The sequence below is a fragment of the Panthera onca genome, chromosome E2 (assembly GCF_046562875.1).
Source record: "Panthera onca isolate mPanOnc1 chromosome E2, mPanOnc1 haplotype 2, whole genome shotgun sequence".
NCBI lineage: Eukaryota > Metazoa > Chordata > Mammalia > Carnivora > Felidae > Panthera > Panthera onca.
The window spans coordinates 56,364,091-56,386,761 of NC_138353.1; the positions used below are offsets into that span (position 1 = coordinate 56,364,091).

The 22,671-nt window shown below is 48.2% G+C and overlaps 1 protein-coding gene across 3 annotated transcripts in view; it reads left to right on the forward strand.

Moving 5' to 3' along the window:
* The window catches only part of CDH13 (cadherin 13), a 1,089,618-nt gene that overhangs the window by 818,378 nt on the left and 248,569 nt on the right, over window positions 1-22,671 (forward strand). The gene's annotated exons all lie outside the window — the stretch shown is intronic.

Below are 22,671 nucleotides of genomic sequence, written 5' to 3' on the forward strand. Positions count from 1 at the left end.
AATGTTTATTTACTTTTCTCCATTGACTGTAATTAATTTTGCCTTTGGCTCATAAACAGGTAGAACTGAAAACTTTTGCATTTGCATTTTTATCTCGAAGCACCCCAACTAATTAAACTTTCCAATTTGGTCTCCCTGTTGCCGTACCAGAGCCACAGAGAAATGGCTGACAGGATCACAGGTTTGTGACCATTTTGCTAAGGAAGAGGCAGAAAGAGCTTTTGAAAATTATAATTGTGTTACGGAACTGCTAAAGCAGAAACGTGTATTAGGGTTCTCTACATCACAGGAAGAGATGAGTCAGCAACCGGGGTACAAGAGAGGCGAAAAAAAGGGTCTAGAAACTGCAAAATGGTGAACTTCCCTTGAGCTCTAGAAAAAGTGTAGGATGAGTTAATATAAAAACGGATCATGTGCACTGGATGTTATATGTAAGAGATGAATCACTGAATTCTACTCCTGAAACCAATACTACACTATATGTTAACTAACTTGAATTAAAATAAAATCCTGGAAGAAAAAACCCAGATCATGAGCGTATAGTTTTCAGTCATGTTACTCACCTGGTAAAAAGAGGAACCCCCAAGGCATAATGTATGTAGAGTTCGATCTGACTCATGGCAAGTTCTCCTATGGCATCTCAGGAATTCTTAAAAAAGGAGGACACCATCTTTTAAAAGGTAAAAAATTCAAGACACTATCTAAGAGAATAACACATTTCACTGATAACGGAAAGTAACCAACCAGAGGATATAAAGAACTCCTAAACTCAGTAAAAAAAAAAAAAAAATTAAGAGATGTAAGAGATATAAAGAAACATTTCACAGGATGAGAAACATAAGTGACCAGGGCGCCTGGGTGGCCAGTCGATTGAGCGTCTGACCTCAGCTCAGGTTCGTGACCTCACGGTTCGTGGGTTCGAGCCCTGCGTCGAGAGCCTGGAGCCCGCTTTGGATTCCATGTCTCCCTCTCTCTCTGCCCCTCCCCCACTCATGCTCTGTCTCTCTGTCTTTCAAAAATAAATAAATGTTAAAAAAAAAAAAAACACATAAGTGACCAAAAATGCCTTAAAAAAATCAGTTTAAACTCATTGGCCATCAGTGAAATTCAAAGAACAACTGCGATTCAATATGGTTTTATGTCTACCTGATCGGTACCTGTCAAGTCTGGAAATAGCACGTCCTGGCAATAAAGTGCTAACACCGGTCCCCTCACCCACTGCCTCTGGGAGTGTGACTGGGGCAACGTTTGAAGAACCGTTTGCCATTATCTGCTACCGTTGAAGATGGGCCGCCTACTCCTGGGTCTGTACCTGCAAGGGATTTTCTAGGTGCTCCTGGACACACGGACAGGGCTGTTCCCAGCAGCATGGCTAGCAGTCACGAAAACAGGGAACATCTGTATACTCACTAAGGAAGCACCCGGAATAAATGACAGCACAGTCATCTGGCGAACCGCGCAGGAGCGCTGACAGATCTCCAGAACATACTGTGCCACGAGACACACAATGTGCAGAAAAAATACATACAGTACAATTCCAGTTACGGAGAATTCAGAAGTGCAAAAAAAAAAAAAAATGAATATATTTAGAGACAAAGAGTAAAACCATGAAGGAAAACAATGCATTAAGAGATACAAAATTCCTGATGGGGGGAATGAGATGGAAGGAAATGTGCAGGGCTACAGCGTCATTGTCTAGGGTATGTGCTAAGCTGGGTGCCGGGCAGAAGTGAATCGAATTGTTCCTCGTGCCTTGTGGTATGTTGTGTGTGTACGTGCATACACGTACATGTGTATTTACACATATTCCTGTGTATGTAGGAAACAATTTAAAAAAGAGAAGAGAAATATGGACTAGGTTTACATCCATTGGCACTAATCTTCTCTCCTTCAACATCCGTATCAATAACTTATCAAAATCATGGATCATCCAGCATAGACATGGGAGACCTAATATCTCGGATGATTGAACCCGGTTTCTGGAAAGCTGAGACACATTGCGTGAACTGATGACTTCATGTCACAGAGATGAATGTAAGGCGTTCGCCTTGACGTTCTTCAAAGGCAGTCACTAGGTCAAGGTGATACCCTCTATGTTCCACAGCAGTCCATGTGAAAACACCGTTTGGGGTCTTAGTCGACCACAAGCTCAAAAGGAGCCTTCTGTATAAATGCTTGTTCGAAGAACGAACTTCCACTTTAGGAGCAATGATTATCCTCTCAAAGCCAGCACGGGTCAGGCCACATCTTGCATGTTTTGATTTGAATTGGAAGTTGACAAATTATAATAAGTTCAGAGGATGGTGACTACTGATGAAAGAGATATCAGCCTACAAGTGTTGAGTTTGTTGGAGGGGGATTTGGAAGAAGCAGAGCAGAACCAGAGGCTTCCAGAAAATTGGTTCCAGCTCATTGTGCACAAAATCATGCCAGTAGTCAGAGATGCCCCTCCAAAAAGCGGTGGGCTGCCTTGTAAGTTGAGAGCTTTGGGTCCCTGGAGTGTTCAGACAGGATAACTCCCTCTTCCTGCAGTTGTGCTCAGAAGGCAGACTCCACGGCTCTTGTGTCCCTTGGCTTCTAGGAGTCTCTAAGAATAACCAAAGAGAAGTCACAGGGGGAAAGAGGAAACCATTTTTATTTCCCTGAGACTGAGGGGGACTGTGGAGCACATAGGGCAGACGGCCAAGTTCAGTCCCTTCCACACCTGCCCTACTGTTCCTGAAAGCAGCAGTGACCGCCCTGCACAGGAAACATTGGTCTGTTCAGCGGGACCTGTCTCTCTGCTGACGTCACCCCTGGGAAAGAGGCTGCTGTCACCCGGGTTCCAGCTCTGCTTAGGGAAAGAACTTGGGCTTGTTTTATTTTTCCTCACGATTATGTCCAATAGAGGCTGTTTGAGGGCCCTTCTTCATGTCACCCTGTCTCTGGAATTCAGGCTGACAGAGCAGAGCACCCGCTTTCTAGAACACTGGCAGTGGTATCACAGAGGGAGAGAGAGCCTGGCACATTACACACCCTCTCTTAATGCTCCCGCTCGAAACAGACACACTTTCTTGTGCTTACATCTCATAAACCACACCTAAGTCCAACAGAGGAGGTGAGACAGTCCTTCTGTGGGCACAAAGGAGAACTGGCGGCATTTGTTGACAGTAGGAGTGATCACCACAATCAGTATGGCTGGATGGGGAGGGGCATTGGCCAGCCCATGAAGGTCTTTGTGCCGTGTTCTAGAATTTTTACTGTATCCGGCAGAGCCACTGAAGGATATCCAGTCTGGGAATGACACGTAGCTCGTTTTACGAATCGGATATCCCAGAGATGGTATTCATTTGTTCCACAAACATTGGCGATACATAGCAGACAAGGTCCGCCTTCCATTTGGTGAAGCTGGAGGGGGAAATCATCAGTGAACAAACTCAACATCTGGTGGCCTCTCAGATGGCCATAGGTTGTAGGAAGCAAAGTAAAGATGGGGTAATGGTTTGAACTAGGGAGAGAAAACAGGCTCGCAGCTGTAAGACGAGAGAGAGCCGTGAATACATTCAAAAGCTCACAGGAGGCAGAAGGAACAGAACTGGGTCATCTTACAGAACTGAGAGCCAGCAGTGGGTTGAGACGTGCCTGGGGCACGAGGCTTTGGTAAACACGAATCGAATCTGAACCTAGATTTGGAATAGGTCGTTTGAAGCGCTCTGTCCCCATGGACGTAGACGTGACATCAAGCCTTTTTCAGGCGAGTGGGTAACTTGGTTTATGAGGATGGAAATTTTCACCAGGGCTTGAATGAAGAGTCAAGTCGATGGGAGCTGCCTTTTCCATTGATAAGAGCAACTCCGAGGGAGAGGGAGATGCTTGGTGCCTGAGTGGCTGCAGCAGTGGGACGCTTCCTTGGGACCGTCACAGCAGACCTCCCCCCCTGCTAGTGGATGGTCTGCAGGTGACCTTGTGTGCCTTTCTGTGCAACAAGAGAATGAGCTTCCAAGCACAGCTGCCTCTCCAGCCCCTCTCTTTCTGTCCACACAGTCCACAGCTCTTTCAGCTGAGCGAGCGTGTAGCAAACTCTGCTTCCCACTTGTGGGCTCTTTGGGCACCGTGACCAGACACACTGCTGGCTCGGCTCCGCGTGCCCCGCCCCCAGAACCACAGAGGCTGCAAGTGAAGGCACCCCCCAAGAGGTCTGATACTCCCCCTCCCACAAGGCAGCGTTCCCTCCTGGCACCCCGTGGCAGGTGGCCTTTGAGCCACACGCACAAGGTCAGCGGTGGGAGCTCATGTCAACCTACACACACATGTTCTCCCCCAAGCCGCGTGCACTGGTCCTAACTGGGATTCACATGGAATTATTCCATTTTGACTTAAATAAGAAACCATTGGAGTATTAGAAGGTGATGTGCCCCCAGTTTAGGGCTAGGCTTTTTCCTGTCTTTTTACCTTTTCCCTTTAAGTCTTGAAAAGGTGACTTGAGACTCCAGACACGACAGGCCCAATTCCCACAATTCATCCTCATACCTCGATACTCTGCTGTCTACACTGCCCACCGCCCCCTCTCCTCCTGACATCCTCTGGTGTATCTCCTTCCCTCGTAGCCATGGGGATCAGCTTGCTCCAGGATTCCAGCCGTGGTCTGAGTAGGACAGAATCCAAGGGTGGGGGTGGAGGGTTCTAACCCTCTCCCTAAAACTCGCACCTCAGCACGGGGAAGAAATCTAACCCATAACAGCTGACATTCAAGGAACATTCTTATCAAGCCCCTTGCACTCGGTTTCTTACAAAGCCTCTTTCTGCTCCAACATTTTGCGGTTCAAAGAAGAAAAAAAAATACACTGTACACATTTTTCTTTCTTTAAAGATTGGAAAGAAATGAGAAAAAGCTTGTCTTGTCCATGTTTTTATAAAAATATAAAGCATGTGTCCTCTCTGATAGAGCTATTTCTTTCCCTCTAAATCCAGCAGAGCCCGTGATCGAGCTTAAGCGTCAGTGAGTGTCACACATTCGTCTTCCTGAGCCATGCTGCTGTGTTTCTGAAAAGATAACGCAGCTTCCGTGGGATCTGAAACCTGGAGATTTAGGAAGTGGCCCTTCCTGTGTCTTCGGGGATTGAGCCTGGGAAACACGTGCATCATCAGCTGACCCCAAGAACGCAATTTATGACCTCCGAGAGCAGAGGCCCAGTGGCGGCTCTTGGCGGATGATTCTTGAGAAACTGATCCCGAAACATTCCTTGGGTGATAGACACTTGTGTATTTCTCCCACCTGGGCCTGCCCTGCCCTTGCTGTCTGCCTCTGTCTGCCCCGTTCTCGGCCACAGAGCACGTGCCCGGCACAGACCCTGAGTCAGGATCCATCAGGCACCGGACGTGTGACCTCAAGCCACTCAGCGCTGTTCCCTCACGGACAACGTGGGGAGAAGAACAGAACCTCTGTGAGGTCAGGCTCGTGCTGTGGGGTTTAGCACAACTCCCCCCGTATGGAAAGCAGTCTGTGTGGTAGGCTGGATCATGGTCACCCAAAGATAGCAAGTCCTGACACCTACAGCTTATAAATGTGATTTTTTTAATTAAAAAATTTTTTTAAATAAATGTTTATTTATCTTTGAGAGAAAGAGCATGAGCGGGTAGGGCAAATGGGGAACAGAAGATTCAAAGCGGGCTCCACGCTGACAGCGGAGAGCCCGACGTGGGGCTCAAACTTGCCAACTGTGAGATGCTGACCTGAACCAAAGTTGGATGCTCAACTGACAGAGCCGCCCAGGCGCCTCTGATTTTTTTTTTTTTTTTTTAAAGAGCCTTTGCACATGTGATTAAGTTAAGGATTCTGAGGTGAGGCGATCACCCTGGATTATGTGGATGGGCCAGTATTCCTTGGAGGAAAGAGGCGGAGGGAGACGACACAGACAGCAGAGGAGGCAGTGTATGGACAGCAGGGGCACAAATGTGGCCACAAGCCAAGGAAAGCCAGCAGGCACCAGAAGCTGGAAGAAGCAGGGAACAGATTCTCCCCTGGAGCCTTGAGACGGAACATGCCCCTTGATTTCAGACTCCTGGCCTCCAGGGCTGGGAGGGGATACAGTTCTGTGGTCCGAATCTGCTCGGAATGCACTGATTTCTTACAGCAGCCCTATGCAACTAATGCAGTCCGTGAACGTGGAGCCTTGAGCATCACTGGGACACAAGCCCATAGGGGACAGAAACCTGGTCTCCCTGTAGGCAATACATGCAAATCCTCCTGGGTGTTTGCTCAGCGAGAGTTCAGATTGCCGCCTCTCTGCTCCTCTCATTCTGTCCCCTTCTTTCACTGCCCCCCCCCCCCCCCCGTTGCCTTCTTCTGTCCCTGGTGAGATTCGCGGCCTGCAGATCAGCCCCCAGGATAAGCTCTCGTCTCTCATGCACTAGCTGACTCCTTTCTTCCAGTGCCCACAGGCCCGGGCTTCTCACTGTGCACCTGCTGGGAAACGAGGGACCCCGGGTGTCTCAAGTGCACAGGACTCTGCCTCTCATCTCGGTGTTTCTCTTCTCTGCTGAGCTGGGTCTTTTGGACGGCGATGCTTGCCAGTGTAGCTGGACCGTCTCTGGGGCAGCACGTGTTCGAGGGCTTAGATTCAGGAGAAGCGAAATGTTCAGGAACGTGGAAGGCACGGGTTGGCTTATGGGAGCTCCAGACCTGTAACCTGGTGCTTTTCCAACTTGCAGACAGAGCCCCGAAGTTCCCGACTCCTCAAAATGTGGAATGTGCCCAGTCTTTTCTAGCAGGAGCGAGAGTTTAGAAGCAGCCCACAGGTGCTGTGTTTTCAGGCCGTGATACCTCTATGCGCTCAGTGTGTGGGCAGGCTATTCTGTGGAAGGAAATGCTCTAGAGACTTCTATGCCACGTGGTCACTGAGTAGTCGGGGCGGGGGGCGACCTTTCACCGTGGGTAATGCAGGAGAAAGCAGTGGAGACGGCCCCCACCCTGAATCCCAGCTGGGAGCAGTGGAGACATTCTCACATCACCTTCCCTAGGGTCCCAACACAGGACGCTGTTGGACAAACCTTGAACGTGGTCCTTGGCAAGTGCCCGCATCACACTGCAGGGTGGCTCTGCGTCTAAGCCCCCCTGCCCCTCCCCCCGGCGAGACAGTCACGACTGTCTTAGTCCTCTTCTCAGCATCCGCTGTCCTGATGCAGCCCTGGCCACAAGGCAGCCCCAATGGAGAGCAGTGGAACTGTGCAGAGACTTTCCAACACACGGGTAGAGTTCCTTCTTTCCTGGGCTGGGGACGGCCCCGACCCATGGAATCACATCTGACATGTGACAAGTACGAGACGCTTGAGTTGTGCAGGCTGTGAAGGGTTATCTCCCACACTGCTGTGGCAGCTATGGCCTCTCCAAGCCCTGAGGTGACATGGGCTGACGGGCCACGAAGAGGGCCTTTGGGGGTGTCCGGTGAGGCTCACGCCCTTGTCCTGAATCTTTTACGTGCCCGCAAATGGTCTCTGGGTGATTCTGCTCTGTAATAGGCACCGATGACAGCCCACGATGTCCCCTTGCAGATCTTTGGCTGTAGTGAACACACCCCGGATTGCACACCCTCTCTTTCTCCGTCAACTGTCCCTGCTTCCCCTGCCTCCAGATCCCTGTGCCGCAAAGGCCCTGCCGTGATGCAGGAGGTCAGAGGCAGAGAAGGGGATGTGAGGATGAAAGCAGAGCCCAGAGATTCAGAGAGGGATTTGACGATGCTGTGCCACAGACTTTGAAGGTGAAGGAGGGGCTCAGCAGCCAAGAAATGCAGGTGGTCCCTGTGCCGGCACAGCATTCCCTCTGCCACGTCATACTCATGACATCAGACCCTGGCTGTCCCTTTGCACGGCTGTATGGGACGTTTATGAACAGACCTTGGCTAACAGGAGGAATTCCAGAAAGGACAGACAAGGCTAAGGGAAAGACCGAGATCAGGTTGGCAACTTAAAAGGTAGGGCTGTGTTTTAATGATCTCTGGGTCACCCAGTGCGTAGCATCGACCCTGAAGTGTTGTTGAGGCTCAATATTGAGTTAAGATGACGATCACCTTCCTTGTACTTGATAGTCTACCTCTATTTATGCAACCGAAGATTACATTAAGAACGAACCATTTCACACTACCCCTGCATTCATCCATTCATCCATTCATTCCCTTCTACTTTTTTTTTTTTTTTTTTTTTTTTTTTTTTTTACTGAAAGTGGAGCCTCTGAACCACACCCCTCTCATCTTGTAAAAACAATGATATTCTCAAGGAACCCAGAACTCTGGGCTGAATATTACAGATTTTAACTCATTTAACCCGCCCGACAACCCCATCAGATGAGTACCATTATTTCCAGGGGAGCATCTCAATCATGTACCTGTTGGCCCTCTCGGCCTAGGGAGCAGACGCCTCTGGTCTCTCCCCTATTTCCAAGAAGAGAACATTCCCATCTGGAAAGGCAGCACCATTAGAAATGCACGTGTGGGGAAAACAATTTAAAACCACACATGAAATGAGAAAATATTCCTACAGAGTGAGCCAGACCACGGTTGCATCTCCATTCATGACTAAATATTTATTGAGCCCCTTCTCTGTGCCTGGCTCTGTGGCATTCATACTAGGGTGAATCCAATGTGCATCGTTGAGTTTTATACGTATAAGGTATTCCCTGAGTGGTGTCCTGACGGCCTGGAAGAGGTCATGCGGCTTTCAGGAGTGACATTGACCATGGGAAGAACGAGCAGGGTGAGCAGAAATGACTCTTCAGCTCCATATGTGTCACTGAATGGGAACCATCATCAGGGAAGAAGCTTCACCACCCTTCCCCAGGCTGGGAGCCCACACGTCCGGAGGGCTCCTTCTTAGATCTCCATCCCAGCGCATTTAATTTCAGATTTGTGCGACCCTGATAAAGCTCCTTCATCAAGTTTTATTCTTCATAAAAGATCCATTTCCCCAGACTCATAAAGTGACTGCTTCTAATTCAGTGTTATTTTATAAATACTTTCATTGCTAGCATCAATCACAAGCAGCTGACTTTCGAGCCATAAAACAACAGCTTGCAACATCGCCATGTTACCCAATATGTATTTACTTATCAACTTGAAGAACACATGTTTGCAAAATCAGCAACATTATAACTCTGCTAGCAATTTGCCGGCACTTTCTTCCCATTGAACGCAAACCCTCAAGTCTCAGACGTGCCGTATTTCAGCATCCCGGCTCATTTTTATCTCCTAACTGCCGTAATCACCAGCCCTCCCGCCCCCGTGCAAACCTCCCCAAGCCCCTCATTGATCATGCCTGTGACTTCAGGCAGGTTATTTACCTAACAGGTGCGGTTCTGGGGTCTTCGATCATCTGTTCTGCACTACGACTCAGGGAACACCGGCCCTGCTGGTGCCTTGGACGCTCGATGTGGCTCCGAGACGCCCCAGACAGGCTCGAATGGGTCAGAGCAGAGGTGTTCTGTAACCAGTCTGCAGGGAGACTTCTTGCAAATTATTATTATTGCAAATTATTATTATCTTTCAAAACGGAAATGACCTTATTCCCCTGGCAGGGCTATCCTAAGAATTCTTGGCACATAGTAGGTCCATGCGCTCTTTTCTCTATCTGTGGAATTACTGCAAAGGCCACCTCATCCAGGCCCCCTTACTTTACATGCATCTGCAGGCCAACATTACACACTGGCAGGTGTCTGCCCATTTTGCAGGTGAGAAAAAGGGGCTGTGTGAGGTTATGTGTATCGCCCAAATCACATAGTGAGTAAGTGGAGTATCAGAGCCTATGTCTGTTAGGCCAGGGTTTCACTCCCCAGACCCCTGCCAGGCCAGTAGATTCAGAATCTCTGAGGGTGGGTTTCAGGCAACAGGAGTATTTATTTTGTTTAAGTCTGTTTATTTATTTTGAAAAAGAGAGAGAGAGAGTGGGCAAGAGGGGAGGAGGAGCAGAGAGAAGGAGAGAATCCCGAGCAGGCTCCGTGCTGTCAGTGCAGAGCCCGACGCAGGGCTTGAACTCACGAACTACAAGATCATGACCTGAGCTGAAATCAAGAGTCAGACACTTAATGAACAGAGCCACCCCAGGTGTCCCCAGGCAACAAGAATATTTTTTAAATGTTGTATTTTTAATGTTTGTTCATTGTTGAAAGACAGAGCACAAGCAGGGGTGGGGCAGAGAGGGGGACACAGAATCTGAAGCAGGCTCCAGGCTCTTGAGCCCGACGTGGGGCTCGAACCCACAAACCATGAGATCGTGACCTGAGCCGAAGTCGGATGCTTAACCAACTGAGCCACCCAGGTACCCCCAACAACAGGAATGTTTTTAAACCTTCCAGGAGATTGAAATGAGCAGCCAGGGTTGCCATGCATGGTCCCACGCCCTGTGCCTTCAATGTCACGCTGCTGTGTGACCCAGATTTTCAAGGGGAAAATTTAGACAGAAGAGTCTAATCAGAAAGAGGAAGAAGGCAGGGTCGGGTCCAGCCACCGAAGGCACAGACCAGGAGAACAGCTGCTCTCTGGTGTGTATGGCGAGCTCAAGAGCTGGGAGCCAGAAGAGAAATGTGAAGTGTGGGCAGGTCTCCCAGGGCAGGGAACCCAGAGCTCGGGGAGGCGGGAGCTGCCCCCTGCACGGGTTGGACTTCTTAGGCTGTTACGTGATGCTTCTCGCCTGCTAGGGACGAAGCTGCTGGGGGAGCCAGGAGGTCTCGAGCAGTGGCGGCCGCAGCTCTAATGATGGAAACAGAGGCCTCTGCTCGGTGGCCTGGCTGACAGAAGAACGGACCTCTGACTGAGATGCCCTCTGCCCGCTGAGCGTCCCCTGTACATTTCCCAGGCCTCGGGCAATCTGGCGCCTGGCTCTCGGCCAGGACGGAATGCATCGTTTGCAGAATGAAAATTCAGTGCCCCTTGTCCAGCAATTATTAAGAATAGCAGGAGGGCAACAGCAGGGCTTTAGACCAAGCGCGGGGCCTTTCTGAGCACAGCACCCTGGGCGGCTACACGGGTCCCTGGCCCACGAAGCCGGCCCTGCGTCTGAGCTCACCTTGGACACCAGATCTGGCCAACAAACCGCAGCCTCTTCTGGCACAAGCATGTAATGAGGCGACCCCTGGTTCTGCACCCCTCTGCCCTCCCACGTCAGGAAACCACCGAGTCCCGGTGGCTGCAAAATACAAGGGTCTGGGTTCCTAAATCACAGCTGGAAAAGGGAGTGTCCTTGAAGGGTGCCCCAAACCGTCTGACTCTGAGGGAGAAGACAACCCCGTGTGTTTAGCCACTGATTGAAATTGCAGTACTGGTCTGGTAGGTCAGTCTAGGCCAGCCTAACGCAGCCCTCGATCTTAAAGAGCAGATCTGCTTTGCCTCTGCCCTTGAAAGAGACCTAAATGATCTAGGGACAACGGGTCCCATTGTTCACAGTTTACCTGGAAATTCATATGTAGTGCAAGTCAGGCGTGAATTATCTGCCTGTTTCCTATTCTAGCTCCATCATTACCCAAGCTGTAATGGAAGAGAGATGACGATCACGAAAATATTCATCCTTTATGTATCCGTTCATTTATTCATTCATGCAGTCAGCAAATGTTTGCCAAACTCTTACTACATACAGAGCATTACCCTGGTGCCTTTGAAGACTTCCATGCTTTGAGTTACACAGATTTTAACCCAAAAAACTAAATAGTGTTCGTATTAGCGTATTCTTAAACATTACATCCTATGTATATTTGCATATTCAGTGGTATTAATATTTCTGCCACCATGTAGGAAATCGAGAAGAGACAGTATCTCTGTGCTCAGTGAGCTTCAAATCCAGAAGAGAGTTCTGGAGGTGTCTCTTTGTTTCAGGTGTTTGAGTGCAGGATTTTATTTTATTTTTTTTTTAATGTTTATTTTGAGGGGGGGTAGGGGAGGGGCAGAGAGAGAGGAAGACACAGAATCTGAAGCAGCTCCAGGCTTCTGGAGCCTTCCCAACACGGGGCTCGAGCTCACAAACCGGGAGATCATGACCTGAGCTGAAGTCGGACGCTCAGCTGACTGAGCCACCCAGGCTCCCCCTTGAGTGCAGAATTTTAAAAGTGTCTCTACTTTCTGAGACCTGACATCAGTAATGCTAAGATGGGGTCTCCGAGCCCGGGCACTCTGGGCAGCGGGGGCCACATATTCTTTGTGGCCTGGGGGTGTCCTGGGCACTGCAGGGAGCTTACTTTCTTGCACCCACCGTGGGCAAGCGGTATCACACGCCCTGTCCCAGCTGCGCCAGCCAAAAATGTCTCCAGACACTGTGCCGTATCCCTTGAGGGATAACCTCCCGCCCCGTTGAAATCCCCTGCTCTAAGGAAAACTGCAATGTCTTGTAAAACAATCCCTTAAATTGATTAAACAACAACAACAATACACGATTTCCTTTGGTTTCTTCTAGTATTTTATAGAAATATATTTGAGGGGCGCCTGGGTGGCGCAGTCGGTTAAGCGTCCGACTTCAGCCAGGTCACGATCTCACGGTCCGTGAGTTCGAGCCCCGCTTCAGGCTCTGGGCTGATGGCTCAGAGCCTGGAGCCTGTTTCCGATTCTGTGTCTCCCTCTCTCTCTGTCCCTCCCCCGTTCATGCTCTGTCTCTCTCTGTCCCAAAAATAAATAAACGTTGAAAAAAAAAAAATTTTAAAAGAAATATATTTGAGAAAATATTTGAGAAAAACTCTCGTATTTGAGAGTTTTGCTACCTCGTGCAAATCCAGTACAAAGATTTATTACCTTGGAATATTAGGGATAGAGAGCCCACTTAACATTGCTATTTTTGAAGGGTTTTAGGCAGCATGGGATCATTCAGCAGAGTGTCCTGTATCCTTTAAAAAAGAGCTGCATAAAACAGGCATGGTAGGTAAAAAGATGAAACAGAATTCTTTAAAAGGCTTTTGAGAAAAATAGTACCTTAAAATTCCGGATGAGATGATTAATCAAGGCAATAAAGTGAATCATGATAAGAGGCCCCCCAATTTTAGCCACGTGTTACATCTCAAAAACCCGTTTTCTTGCCTAAAATCTGGCCTGCCGCGGCACAGTTCAGCGGCAATTTGCCAGAAAAGCAGGGCTAAGGTACCGTGAAGATTGAGCGAGGGGCAGGGGGGAGCCGAAGGATTCAAACAAATAATCATAAGGTGGTTTCTGTCGTCGCTATCTCTTCATCGGTATAAAAATAACCTCTGAAAACAGGTGGGAGACAGCCATCGCTCAACGTGTTACAACATATTACGTATCTGACTGCCGGTTGGTACTTAAAGAACCAGCCTGCTCCAGGGTAAGGTGCATTTGAGCAGGGAAGTCTATCGCACTTCAAGCTAAGCCCATGGTGATTGCAGCTGCACATAGATGCTCGTGGCCGCTATTAAAGGAACGAGCAACTGTCTCAAGTAGAAGGTGTTCGTAAGAACAGGGCTGTCTTCCTGTTTGAAGGTACTTAACTGAAACCTGCATCAGGAGTATATACTTTGTGTCAGTTTGATTCTGTTCTATTCCGGGTGTGGGATGGAAATCCTTAGTTAACTAATGTGCTTGGTGGTCAGCATATGGGATGATTTAGTGGTGACGTCATTAGGGGGCCCCAAAGCCCAACATTTGGGAAATGGGTTGCATTTTATTGATTTCTGCGCCTGCACCTGTCCCTCTGTACTTTGGTGCGCCTTCTGAATGTGCTGTTCTGGGTGGTTATTTTAATTTTTGTAATGTGTATTTATTTTTGAGAGAGAGACAGAGCGTGAGCAGGGGAGGAGCAGAGAGAGAGAGGGAGACACAGAATCTGAAGCAGCCTCCTGGCTCCAAGGGGTGAGCCCAAAGCCCAATGCAGGGCTCGAACTCACAAACCGCAAGATCATGACCTGAGCTGAAATCAGACGCTTAAGACTGAGCCACCCAGGCGTCCCATAGTTGGTTATTTTAAATGGCAGCTCCCACATCTAAAATAAGCTCTACTTTTTTTTAATTATGTGATATTTTCTAGCTTGTGTGTGATGATCAGTCCGCTTCTATTTCTTGGCCAGTTATCAACTGCTCTAAAGTGAAATCTATCAAAACTTAGTGGCTCAAAACACAACTATTTACTGGTTGGTGATTCTGCGCATCGGGATGGGTTCAGCCGGATGGTTCTCATGTTGGCGGTGCCTAATGTTTGCTCATGTACGCGTGACTGCCGTCATCTGGAGGTTCAGCTGGGGCTCGATGATCCAGCTTACATGTCTGAGGGTTAGTTAGGGGTGAAGCCAGGGAGCATTAGCTCACAGACATGTGGCCAGAGAGCCCCGATCTCCTCAGATGGCAGCCGGGCTCCTGGAGGACAGGTTCCAGTACACAAGCACTTTCTTGCCTCTGTTTGTCTGTTTCCGTGGCCGAAGGAAGTCACATGGGTAGGCCCAAAGCGATCTTACCTCCTGAGAGACTGTCTCTGGATTCAAGACACTTTAGATAAGTGGAAACCGATCTAAATATTTGACAATGCATAAGGCAGTGACTGGTTGTTTCTACTTTTCTCTAAAATAATGTCGTCTAGCTCTAGGCTAAAGCAACAAAACTCGCTCTCTAGGGTGATACTATTTAATAAAATATATTTGTTTGTTTTCTTCCATCTTTACTTCCTGCCTTTATCAGAAGATTAGCCGTGGCTGTAATCAAATGCAAACCAGCCTCCGAACAAGATGGGCTTTTCCTTTCCTCTCATTTCTTTCTTGCTCCTGTAATCAAAGCCAGAGGGAGGTGTGCTGGGCTTCCCTTGGCGCTCCATGGTCATCAGAGACTCAGGGACTCAGATTTCCATCCTCAGGGACTCTTTCTGCTCTACATTCCCATCACATGGCTTCTATTCGAAGGGCCGCCTAATGGTCCGAAATGGTTGCTGAAACTATAGTCATCACATCTGCAGTGCAGGTAGACGGAAGTGAGGAAAGGGGGTGCCACAAAAGCCCTCACCTCCTGGTTGAGGTTCCTTAAAAGGACCTCACGCACAATGCTTCTGTTATGTCTCAGTGTCTAAACCTGAGTCCCTGGCCAGATTAGCTGCCAGAGATGCTGAGATGTCTAGTACCTGGGCTGGTCAGCAGTGTGGCCAGCTAAAACCAGGAGCGAAGGAAGAATGAGTATTAAGCAGCAACCCATAGTTGGGGCCATTGTCCCTTTCGCAAAGCAGAACTCAGGTCCTGGCTCATGGGATCATTAGCTAGGTGGCCTTCTCAGTCTTCATTTTGTCGCCTGTACAGTGGGCTTACCAATATGACATGCCTCCCGTGGTCAGCATAGGATCAAACGTGAAACCTGCATCACATGATGTGATCTCATTGTGTCTCCACTGTCTCCTATGCTGCTGGGTCCTGGGACCACATGAGAGGACTCTCCTGTTCCAAAAGGGGGGGTGGAAGGAAGAAGGGTGAACTTTCTAGTGGGTGTGCCATCTTCTTAAGTTGTAATTTATCACCAGTGGACACATTGACAACATTTAGTTCATGTCCTTGGGGAAAAGAAATGGCCACTGGCAGGGCCAAAAGCTGAAAATGGGCGAATCATAACCTGTTTTGTTTGGCCTTCCTTGCCTCACTCAGTGATCTTTTATTTTTAAAATTTCGAACTGGTGTCCAACGCATAAACATTTTGATAGTTTACATGAAAATTCAAAACCCCATCTTTTCTTGGAAAACGAAAGGGTCTAGCCTCTCCAGACGTGCATTTCAGAAATGTGTCACTCACCTTAAGCTAAAAGGCGGCTGCCCCTTAGGCAGGATGCAGACCCTCCAGTTTGCCACAGTCCACAGTGCTCCCAGTTGTCTTGAAATCATTCTGCTCATGTTAAGTTACCCATGTGGGCATTAGATGGACATTTGAGCTTCTCACTCCTGGCCCAGTTCCCTGACCTCACTCTGGGAATGGGGTCAGAGAGTCTCACTGTCAGGGCCGATGGGACCCAGCTGCTGTCAGAGGAAAGGCCACAGGTCATTGACATCCTCATCAAAACTGTCATTATCAAGAACGCTGTGGATCTGATGCCCAGTACGATCATATGCAAAATATGAGAGGAATCAGTTCTGGCAAATGACAGTCCCTAGATAATAGGGGGAAGAGAGGGAAGCCCCCCCCCCCCAAAGAAGCAACCAAGTGACAAAACTAAATCTCCCAGGCTTTGCCTTAGGTCTCTCCCCTTTCGTCCCCTGCTTCTGAGCACGGCTTTCTGTAATAGTCTCCACACCCAGAGCAGAGAGCCAACCTCTCTTTCCTACTCCACCTGCGAGCCCAGTGTTGGAGAGATAAGCAGAAAAACCTAAAGTGAATTATGAGGAGCAGATTCCATTTGGACACCCCCTCAAATGAAGATAAAGCGGGTATGAAATGCTAATGTAGGTCAATGGGAAAATAAGACATTATTCATGATTCATTACGTGGGTGACTTTTCAGGAGTACACGTACTGCAGAACGGGGGCTGCCTCTGCATGCCTATCAAATTGCTGTGGCTATCTTTTGTCCACTAATCACTTGACAGTTTCCCTATTGGTCGCCACGTACGCAGAAACATTGACAAGACCAGAGGAAGCTGATTCACGCGTGCGTGCACTCAACGGAAGTCTCCGGGCTTGCCCGAGGGAAGAAAGGAGTTGTGTCCCTATGAGATTTTAATTAATCCCTGCTTCTGCAGATGCTGAGCGCGGGTCCTAGAGCTAGCAAGTGACGGGGTCCCGCAAGGTTTCGCTCATCACCATCACACATAGCAGTGCCCCCCCCCCCCCCCCCCCGCAGAACTGAGCGGCAAATTGCGGCAGTCAATAAAAATAACAATACAACTTAACATCTCTCGAGTATTTACCGTCGCCCGGGCATTGAACTTTATATCCGTTAATTTGTACATTCTCGGTGGGGACAATATCACCCGAGGAGGAGAAAATTGGTGTTTGGGGGGACATTAAAAGTATTGGATATTGCAATGGTTTGCGACCCTCCAAAGGGGTCATAGTACCTGAATAGATATACAGTATATCCATGGCAGGCACGGCAGGTGGGGGGGGAGGGTGGTGGAAGGTCTAAGAAGATTCTGGAAGGCAGGGATAGGTAATAATGAATTTTAAAAAAAAGGTTGAGAAATACCGCATTAATACATTGGATACCTACAAAGCCCATCACGGGAGATACTGTTTTGTAGATGAAGAAGTTGAAGAAGTGAAGGAATTTGCCTTTCCTGGCCCACGGCCAGTACGTGGTGAGGCCAGGAGTTAAAGCCACGCTCGAGCCCTGCTCTGCTTTGAGTTTGCACACCTGCTTCGCTCACTCTTCACCGTTAAGAACTGTAGGAGAGAGCTGGTTGTGTCCCCTGCGTGGCGGGAAGCAGTCCCACAGCAGCGGGACAGAGTGAGTCCGATGAATGGTCGGGGTCCGTGTGGCTCAAGGCTCGTCCGGCCACAGTTCTCACGTCTGTACTCTGGCAGTCATGTCCAGGAGATGCGTCTGTGTCTGAAAGCAAACTTGGCCTGGCAGCGACAAGCTCATTCTGGTTTGCCCGGGACCGTCCTTCAATGGCCCTCGGTCCCGGGGCAAAAGCTGGCTGCTTTGTTGGCATCCCACGTCTGCCATCGCTAGTTGGACGTGTGGAACCAGGGTGCCCAGGACACCTCCAAACTGAGGAGTCTCAAGAGGAGTATAATTTGTTTCAAATTAGCATCACCCCAACTACACACAGCCCCAGATGCTTCTATGCCCTCATCGCCTGGATGAGCAATTTGGGGCACTAAATGTCTCAGGACTTTTCTCGTGACGTGGGAATAGACACGCGAGGAGTAAGTCAGGCAATCCAGCATCCGTGGTCACACCCTCTTTTTAAGTAGCCTTTGCCACACATCTCTTAGGACACTTAGTTACAGAGATTGGTGTCCGGGTGGCATCAGAACGCACTCCCCACCTCCTCCTGTGAGGTTGAAGCTTTTTGACGACGTGCCGTTTTGTCACATGCAGGGGGCTCACTTGGTGACATCTGCCATCCCTGGAAAGCAGGCAGTTGCCCCAGCTGGGCTCTCAGAAATCCCGGGCCAGTTACAGATCAGAATGTCCATGTCTCAATATACTTCTTGCTTATGAGACTGTGGTTTATAAAAAAAAAAAAAAGAAAAAAAGGATTCTGACCATTTTGGTCGGGTGAAGGAGACGTTTTGGGACGAGGTCAAAGAAATTTCAAGAACAGAATCATTTTGTTGCCTGTGGCACAGAGTGAGCCGTGTTTTAGAGCCTCCCCACCCCATCTGAGGCTAGCTGGCCTTTCGTGGAGTTCGAAAGCAGCCCCTCACCACGCCTCACAGGTGTGGCTGCGCTTGAAGTCACAGGGAAGCAAAACTTCAAACACCAGCATGTAAGGTCCTAACACCAGGCGGCACTTTCTTTAATCAGAGACATGCGGCCAAGAGGAAGGGACTGTCTTGGACCAAGTCAAAACAGTCATAATCGTTTATCAGCCTTTCCTGTTGGCGGCCATGTCCTTCCACTAAAGAAAATGACAGGCTGGCTTGAGACTCTCAACTAGCAACCTCTAATTCTTGTATTTGCTTTAGAGGGGCTGTTGCTAGTTCATCTGGGAGTGACAGGGTGATTATCATTTATTTTGACACTCAGGAGAATATTATGATGGGGGAGAAGGCAGAAATGTGTTTCAGAGGACCCACACGGGTGTCTGTCATATAATTATCTTCCCTCTGCCATCGTGAAGCACACATAAACATGAGATAAGCATGGATGCAGAAGCCTCTGGGCTGAAGGAAATGAGTGGGCCCTTCTTCTGAGAGTCCAGGGTGTGGGCTCGGGCAAAGGGTAAGGCGCGGGTGCCCCCCATGGGCATCGGAGCCGCTGTCCTGGTGCCTACCTACTGAATCCAGTTCCAGCGAGGGCCTCCAAGGGCCAAAAATATATCTACATAATCAGAGGTGGTAGTGAAGCGTGCCTGGCTCTGAAAAATGTGCAGGCAATGTTGTCCACGCTTCTCAGTAACAAGTGCTTTATGGTTTCTGGTCAGTGTGAAATAAGACAAAGCTTGAGTGAATTGCAAGAATGCGATTGTCCTCAACATTGATAGAGGACCTCCTGCATGGAGACACTGAGCTTATGAAGATGAACAGAACACAGTCTGTCCCCTCCGAGAGCTCAAGTTTAGGACCAGGCGGCCCATCACATAAAGATGCTCTTAAAGCGAAGAGGCTCCATCAACAGAGCAGTTAGGGAAACGCTGAGAGTCTATTCTCTCTTGGAGATTTATGATACACATTTGCTCACTAAAGACAGGAGGCGTCCTCCAGGATAGAAACTTGCGTGACTACGGTTATTGTGTGTTTCCCAAATCGGTTTCTCTGCTGAGCTCATGGAACCAGAGTTCCTTGGATACAGTTCAGGAAATGCTGGTTTATCCAGCCATGGAAGAACTGGAAATATGAAAATCATGAGCCAGCCCCCAGGGGAGGGGCTAGCAAGAGCAGGGTGTTGGGCCCATTGGATGGACTGGGACTCAGGATAGAACCTTGATCCCAGAGGAAGATGAGCGTCACAGCGTAGCCTACAGCATGTGTGTGTGAGTATGTGTGTGTGTGAGCACACGTGCACGTGTATGTGTTAGTATAAAGCTGTGATCTTTGCAGCAGAAACCCATATCTGCAAACTAAGACCACAGACACAGTGCAAGGAAGAGGGTGAGGCAGGGCAACTCAGAGACGATGGGCAGCTGGGCTCACCGCAGCAGGTTCCAGGTTCCGTGGACAGCTCTGTGGTCTGAGGCCATCGCCTACACCCCCATGATGGCTCAGAACCCTGAACAGATTTGGTAAGAAAAGGCATCCTCCTCAAAACACTCAGAGGACTTGTACCGAGTCCTTTAATATGGTATCCCATGCGACCTTACAAAGACCAAAAAGGAAAGTGTTACTAATATCTTCTTATTGCAATTGGGGAAACTGAGGCTTGGGTAGGGCTGAATCACTTGCCCATGTTCACACAGCAAGACTTGAACCTAAACGTCACCCAAGGTCATTTTCATCAATGCTACAAACGTGTTGATGCGACTTAGGACGTTATTCAGTCTCTATGGAGGTGGGCCGCAGACATTAATCCTGTTCTGTACCTACATCTGGGCTAGGACAAAGGCAGCACATAAGATCAAGTTCATTTGCTCCCGAATGATTCGTTAAAATAAAAAGCATTTCCTGGGTAAACTTGGGAACATTCCAGTATAACCTTGTGTTAGGTTATGAAATCTGTAACAATAACCACCAAAAAAGACATCATCGGTGAATTTCCTGGTGAAAATTGAAAATCCATGAGCCTCGAGATCTTTTTTCCTTCCCCTCATCCTTTCAGTGGGAGCCGTGACACATGCAAGCCTCACGACTTCACTTTTAGACGTCATTTTGCTCGTTCATCTAGGACTTCGATTAAAAGCACATTAAATAGGGCAAAGACTCCATCAGTCAAGCATTCATTGGACATTAACAAAGTGCAAGGCAGTGGGTCATACATACTTAACCAGAGACAATTTCCTGTGGAATTGATAGTGTTGAGGCCTCCTTCATGCCTCTGGCCACAAGGAACTCGCTTAGCACGTCCCTGGCGAGTTTATAGGCCTGAAAACTGCCTCTGATTTCTGAAGGGATCCTCATTAAAGTGTCTTGTCCTCCTAGACCAGCGAGGCAAATAAGTGTCACCCATCACACCAGTGTTCCTAGATAGGGAGTGGCTGCCTGGACCAGCAGGTTGAGAAAAGGCCCTGATTCCGTTGGTGCTTCCATGAGAAACAAAGTCCCAGACTGTTTCCTAATATTTTCCAAAGACAAGGGGCAAGATAAGGTAGGGGCAGAAGCCAAGACTTATTTCTTTTTTTATATATAAAGTTTTTTAAATGTTTATTTATTTTTGAGAGAGAGGGCGTGAGCAGGGGAGGGGCAGACAGAGAGGCAGACACAGAATCCGAAGCAGGCTCCAGGGTCTGAGCCATCAGCACAGAGCCCAGTGCAGGGCTCAAACCCACAAACCGTGAGATCATGACCTGAGCCGAAGTCAGACACTTAACAGACTGAGCTACCCAGGCGCCCCCAAGATTTCTCTCTTCTTGCCTTGGGACGAACTTCTTGAAGTTTGCCTTGGGACGATTTCACAAAGAAACAAAGAAGTGCAAAGAAACATGGTAGAGTAGAAAATGTGCCTGATGTATCTGGCCTAATGGCAACACTGAGACGGCTCTAGAAATCCATTCAACCTTAGGGTGATTGGATCCCCTCATTTGCCTGATCAGTCAGACCTAATGGCTCATAATCTGATTCCGATTGTGGGAAAAATTAAAGTGCTTTGGATGATTTGAGAAGCACTGTTATAGATGGAACAAGAATAACAGGATGGCAGCTGAGCCAGATGAATTTCATGTTTACTTTACGGTTCAATATTTTCCACATGTGAATACTTCTGGGACCTATTGGACGGTACTGCTTTCATCTGTTACCCGTTAGTTCACATTACCCACATTTTGTGGGTCCAGAAGGGGGTCAGAATCCACAGGTGGGCCCTATATTCTTAGAAGAGTAAACTACAATGAAAAAATGTAGTTTGGCAGGTCGCCCTGAGCCAAATACGATGGCTCACAATCGTCAAGACCCGCAGGTAAATGTGCCTGATTCTGTTCTACCCCATGCTCCTATTGGGCTTGTGAAGTCAATACAGGGAAACCTCACTAAAGTGGAGCAGGGAGGCTGGCAAGGAGAAGGTTGGGAAGAGGAGCGCACCATTCCATATCAATTATAGGAGAATTGTCCAATAGAGACACAACAGAAGAATCATCAACAAGAAAGAATTATCCAGTACAGGTCCCGACAAGGAAGGATGTACATTGCATCTAGTTCAAGAAATCGACCACCCCTACAACTCAACCGATGAGTAACTGTCATCACTTTGAACTCTTGCCTTTCTCCAGTGGACTTTCCTTCAATACAACCCCTCCCAACTTCTTCCTTCTTGATAAAATAACATCATTCTCCTTTGTTTGTTGGGCTTGCTTATGGCTTTGCAGTAGTTTGCAGGTCCGGAATTGTAATTCTCTGCTATTCCTGAGTAACTCATTTTGCTAGTAAAATAACTGGTTGTTTCATTTTTTAGATTAACAGTATTTATAATTATTTATAATTACGATCTTTTTATGTTGACACTGAATCACAAAAGTAATGCATTCTCCTTGTAAAAATGATCAAAACGTTATAGGTTACACCAAAATCTTACCTCCTCATCACCATCCTTAATCCCAATCCCCCTTGTACTTTCCCAGATTTAACCGCTGTTGGGGAGGAAAAGTTTTCCTCTGGCCTTCAAGATTCTTCTGGTTGGTCTAACAATCAAATTGACATGAGATAGAGAAACAGGAGAAAATGGAACAAAAGTTTAACAACCTATGTTGTATATGTCCTATGTACATGGGAGAGACACAGGCAAATGGAGTCATTTCCTGAAATGGCTGAAGCCGTCACCTTAAATACCATTTTCAGCTAAAGATGGGGAGACGTAGGGGGAGAGGGGTGAGTTATGGGAGGCGACCAGGAAAAATACAGTCAAGGAAGGTAGAGTTGTTATACGGGTTTAAGTCCCTGCCTTCTCCACTGATAAGAGTTTGTCAAGATTTAGAGTCATCCTCCTTTTACTGGTACAG